Below are 5,875 nucleotides of genomic sequence, written 5' to 3' on the forward strand. Positions count from 1 at the left end.
CTTTTAAAGTTTCTATGATTCTTTTTAAAATCAAACGATTCTTTTTAACCTCTTCATCATGTCGGCGCGTATAAATGCTTATAATAGCTTTGACATTGATTTTTAAAATATTCTGTGCAGGCAGCATAGAGTGCACTGCTTTTATGTTCTGATGTTCTTTGATAATTATGCTTGGAATTCGTAAAGTTATATCCACTAAAGAATCTTGATTGATCTGAGGCTTTGCAAAAAGCCAGACAAAATAAACAAATCAGTTTTTGTGCGTTTTTTTCAAAGGTCAGCCGTTGACTAGACCTATTGTTTTTGAAATAAAACTTCTGTTAATTAATTTTAACGTTTTGATCAAAATTGTATTGCTTCGGATGAAACTTAAAATATGATTTCAAAAAATCTGATGGGGGTTTCAAAAACTAATTATAGTTGTTTTAAGTTTCTTTACTTGGCTCGCATTGATTATTGTTCAATTTATATCGAATGTCAGAGTTAGGGTCAGAGGTTGCAATTTACTTTTAGTTACATTTTAGTTTACCGTTTTTGGTAAACTAAACTTTAACTAAAAGTATATCGCAAATGAAACTGTAAGTAAATTATTCTACGACGGTTACATTTTTTTTACCGGATTTTATTCAAAGGAAAATTAAAACCGAAGTAGAATGAATACCGTTTTTGTTGAACCGTTTTATGTTGAAACGCGTATAATGAAGGTGCACAAAAAAGATAAACAAAACTTTATTCACCATAACTCTCCATAAGAGTTTGAACTGAATATTGGTTTTGAGATTTAATCTAAATAGTTTTTGAAGATTTTTTATATAAAATATTTTTCTAATCTGTTAAGAGAAGATTATTTAATTTAAAAAGTCTCTTTTACATAGTTAAAGTAGTTATAAATAGAGTAATATATATATATATATATATATATATATATATATATATATATATATATATATATATATATATATATATATATATATATATATGTATATATATATATATATATATATATACATATACATATACATATATATATATATATATATATATATATATATATACATATATATATATATATATATATATATATATATATATATATATATATATATATATATATATTATATATATGTATTTATATATATATATATATACATATATATATATATTATATATATATATATATATATAAATATATATATATATATATATATATATAAATATATATATATATTTATATATATATATATATATAAATATATATATATATATATATATATTTATATATATATATATATATACATATATATATATATATATATATATATATATATATATATATATATATATACATATATATATATATATATATATATATATATATATATATATATATATATATATATATATATATATTAGGTACGTGGAAATCGCGATTTACGGAACCGATTTTTATGCTAAAATTTTGGTTCTCGTTTTTTTAACTCTTTTTTAGACAGCGTGAGACAGACGTAGTTTTGTGAAGTTTCTTTTTAGAAACACATATACACATAGATACTTTTTGGAAAGAAGAAAAGCTAATCTTGATCTTTTAAATACTTTTATGCATGGTTACTAACTTTTTAATGGGATATTTTGCTCCTGAATATTAGGTTGATGTTCTCTCATAAATTTGTGGTCGAAGAAATGTAGAGTCCGCCTATTTTATTATTAAAATAGTTTGCTTCATGCATTTTCTATGCACATGCCAAATTTCAACGAAAAATAATGATAAGCAATTAGTTTAATTAGTGTTATACCAAGTATACCACTTTTTTCAGGTAGCCTTAGGCAAACGGTTTTTTGATGTGGTTCTTTTTAGAAACATATATAAACCTTGACGACTTTTGTAAAGAAGAAAGGTTTGGCTTGATTTTTATATAAATATTGTGTATCGCTACCATACTTTTTTATGGAGTATTTTGCTGAGAATTTTGCATGAAAATTTGGTTGATGTTGTCACTTGGATTTGTGGTCGAAGAAATGTAGAGTCCGCTTTTTTTATTATTAAAATAGTTTGCTACATGCATTTTCTATAAACATGCCAAATTTCAACGAAAAATAATTATAAGCAATTAGTCTAATTAGTGTTGGACTTTAGGTACCAAATTTCAGTTTTTCTGTTTGTTTATTTTTTGCTAAGCGAAATCCGGGTGGGACCGAAATCCGGATAAGGGGGCGATTCAAATAAAAATCTTATTTTAAATTATTTTAATTTATATTATTAGATTTAATTTAATATGATCAAGCTTAATAAAACTGTTTTAGATGCACTAACAGATAGTAAGTTCAATTTTTTTTATTCATGATAATAGTATTAATAACTATTTTCAAATCCAAAATATAATGATTAATGTAAAAAGTTCTTTATGTAACATATAAAAAAAAGATTAATGTTTCAGATTAAAACTGTTGGTATTCAATTGCAACAGTTTTAATATTTTAAAACACTAACATTTAATATTTTAAAAACACTAAGAAGTTTTTTGTTAAGATTAAATTAATGAAGTATGTAATATACTTATTTATATGTGGTTTATAATAGCCTATTAAACTATTGAATTGATTGTTAATAGTTAGTACCAGTTGACAATTTTATTAAGATATCACATATTAATAAAAATATTTCATACTTCATTAGTTTAATCTTAACAAAAAACTTCTTCGTGTTTTTAAAATATAACAAAAGATATCATTATTATTGTCTTTTATTATTTTTGGATTATATACTTCTTTATCTTTGGGTTATTGTTTAAATCATTATATAAGCATGTCTAATATTTATTTCTTTTTTAGTAGATCCTACCTGGCTTTTTGTTGATTTTTTGAGATTTCATTAGTATAAATTACATAAATTTTGGGTTTATTCATTAAAAAAACATTAACATAATCACAAAGAGAAAATAGTATACAATGAGTTAATGTAAACATTTGTAATATAATGTAAACATAATGTAAACATAAATAGTAAACATTTATATGTAACATGTAATGTAATGTATTCTTGATTTATGTAATATAATGTATAATTATATGTAACATGTAATATAATGTAAACATAATGTAAACATAAATAGTAAACCATATAGTAGTATAGTAAAATAGTAAAATAATGTAAACATAAATAGTAAGTGATTATGTAATATAATGTATAATTATATGTAACATGTAATATAATGTAAACATAATGTAAACATAAATAGTAAACATTTATAATATCTTTTTTATATAGAAACACTTAAAAAACTTAAGTTAAAGTTTTTTACTTATTGTATAGTATCTTTATCTGTGTTTATTGTTTACATAAATTTATAACTATTCCTAATGTTATCTTGTTGCTTATAAATATATTATCTTTATATTTTAATAGTTATATTTTCATTGCTTATTTTCATTTCATTAGTATAGTTGTTGCACCTTAAGCTTTGACAATTGTTACATTTGTAACTTACTGTTAATAATTTCAAATTATTTTGTGTACAACTATTTTTGTTACTTTTAATCGAATCTACACAGCATATCGCTGGTAAGTTTGTATCAGTTTGTATATGTTAATGATTATAGAATTTGCTAAAACTTTTTAATCTGTGAATAGATTTTAAAGATTACTAATTTCAAAGTCATTATTTGCAATATTTATTTTTTATTACAAATTTTGAATTTTAATTACATCTTTGTCTTCAACGAATCGTAAGTTTACCAATTATTACTTTTTAATATGTGTATATATTTTCGACAACTGAAATATAAATTTTTTTTAAGTATTTTTTAACCTCAGCTCTTTCTACATCTACTATAAGTGGTATGTTTACAAATTTTTACTTTTTAATATGTTTATGCATATCTTGGCAGTTACAGTATTTATTTTTAATTACAACTTTGAAATCATTAGTTACATCTTCAGCGACTACTATGACTAGTAAGTTTAAAAACTATTATTTGCAAACATGTACACACCTTTCTTATCAATTACAAATTTTTATAAAATGTTTAGTTCCATGTGCACAACCTTCTGCTTGTAAATTTATGATTTAGAAATGTTTCTGAATGATTATTGAATTTATGTTTCTATTTATATACATTATTTAATGCATTAGTATTGTGTTATCCCTCAAAGTGCAGTGGAGTTTTTACTCTCATTAACATTTTTTAAGCTATCATTGATTAATACGTTGTTCATATTATTTATTCAGTCTATCACTTTCACAATTAATTGTTTTATATTAAATTTTATATAAAATTGTTTTATATAAAATTGTTTTATATTAAATTGTTTTATATTACATTTTAAAGCAGAACAGCTTTGACGATTGTTAAATTTGTAACTTACTGTTGACAATTTCAAATTATTTTGTGTACAATTTTTTTGTTATTTTTAGTTGAATCTACACAGCCTATCACTGGTAAGTTTGTATCAGTTTGTATATGTTAATGATTTTAGAATATAGAATATTTCAAATGTCAATAAATGTGAAGAGTATTTTGCATACTTATTTACTATTCTTGTTTTAGTTTGTTTAAACTGTTGACTTTGTTAATAGTTATTTGATTTTAAATTAGTTTACCTTATGTTTACAGTTCCTAAAAATTATATTTGCATTATTGATGTTGAAATAATAGTTTATTTTTTTACATTATTTATAATGTTATTAATTTCTAATAAATTATTATATATTATTTCTTTGTTTAGTGTAATGTGGTGAGATTTGTAAAGTTATTTCTCCCTTTTCAAATAAACACAATTAAAAATTTTTTTTTTAATTTTCATTGACATTTTTTTCAAGTTTGAATAAGAAGGGGGGGGGGGTCATTGGGCGTGGCACACGCCCCTCCTCTAGTAAAATAATTTCGAATACTTTTTTCTCTTTCTCAATAAACTCAATTTAAAACTTTTTTTCGAATATCTTACAAATTTTTTTTTTAAGTTGGATAAGACTGGGAGGGGAGGGGGGGTCGTTGGGCGCGGCCGTTGGGCGTGGCACATGTCCCACCTCTAATGTCAATTTATACACCACTTATATATGATGTAAAATAAGAAAATGTAATTTAAACTTTTTAACACAAAATATAATCAATGTTTTTTAGGTTAAAATATTTATCAAAATGTAACATTTCACTACGAGGGTGTTTAAACGTAACAAAGACATCCACCCTTTAATCTAAAATAGACCACTAATATTTGGGAATGGAATGGAAGCAAATCAGATTAACTTTTTATGTATAAAGATAACATATTTTATCAGAAAAACACTCTTTCGTGTGAAAAACTTGTATTTTTTTAAAGTTATGATGGTTTTCCGGTACCCCCTCTGGCCCTCTAAACACCCCTTTTATCTATAGAGTTATGTGAACTTATAGCCTACTCTTACATCTATCTTTTGATACCAAGGTATAGGCATTTGGATAAGATTTGACAAAGTTATAACAATTTTAGTGGAAAAAAAAAATTTTTTGGAACCAGTTTCTTCAATAAATCCATATATCGAAAATTTGCTACTAAAAACGTCATAACTTTTTTTTAAATTGTTCGTTTTTAATAATTTTTTCATCTTTAAAATACTGTACTGAAGGGCTTTCTAATGATATATAACATTCTAGGATATGCTCAATCTAAAAAAATCAGTCCACGTACCTATATATATATATATATATATATATATATATATATATATATATATATATATATATATATATATATATATATATATATATATATATATATATATATATATATATATATATATATATATATATATATATATATATATATATATTGAAATTAAATAAAAAGAGAAAGTAGCTATTTTTTTGTAACCTGTGGCTTCTAATTCTTGTAAAATAA

The 5,875-nt window shown here is 22.5% G+C and overlaps 1 long non-coding RNA gene across 1 annotated transcript; it reads left to right on the top strand.

Annotated features, from left to right (window-relative positions):
• Positions 1-3,398: 3,398 nt before the first annotated feature.
• On the top strand, positions 3,399-5,300 carry LOC136077738 (uncharacterized). The gene is made up of 2 exons (XR_010637237.1): positions 3,399-4,436; positions 5,119-5,300. It is a non-coding gene; the product is annotated as an uncharacterized LOC136077738 (long non-coding RNA).
• The last annotated feature ends 575 nt before the right edge of the window (positions 5,301-5,875 follow it).

This window comes from Hydra vulgaris, chromosome 03 (assembly GCF_038396675.1).
Source record: "Hydra vulgaris chromosome 03, alternate assembly HydraT2T_AEP".
Lineage (NCBI taxonomy): Eukaryota > Metazoa > Cnidaria > Hydrozoa > Anthoathecata > Hydridae > Hydra > Hydra vulgaris.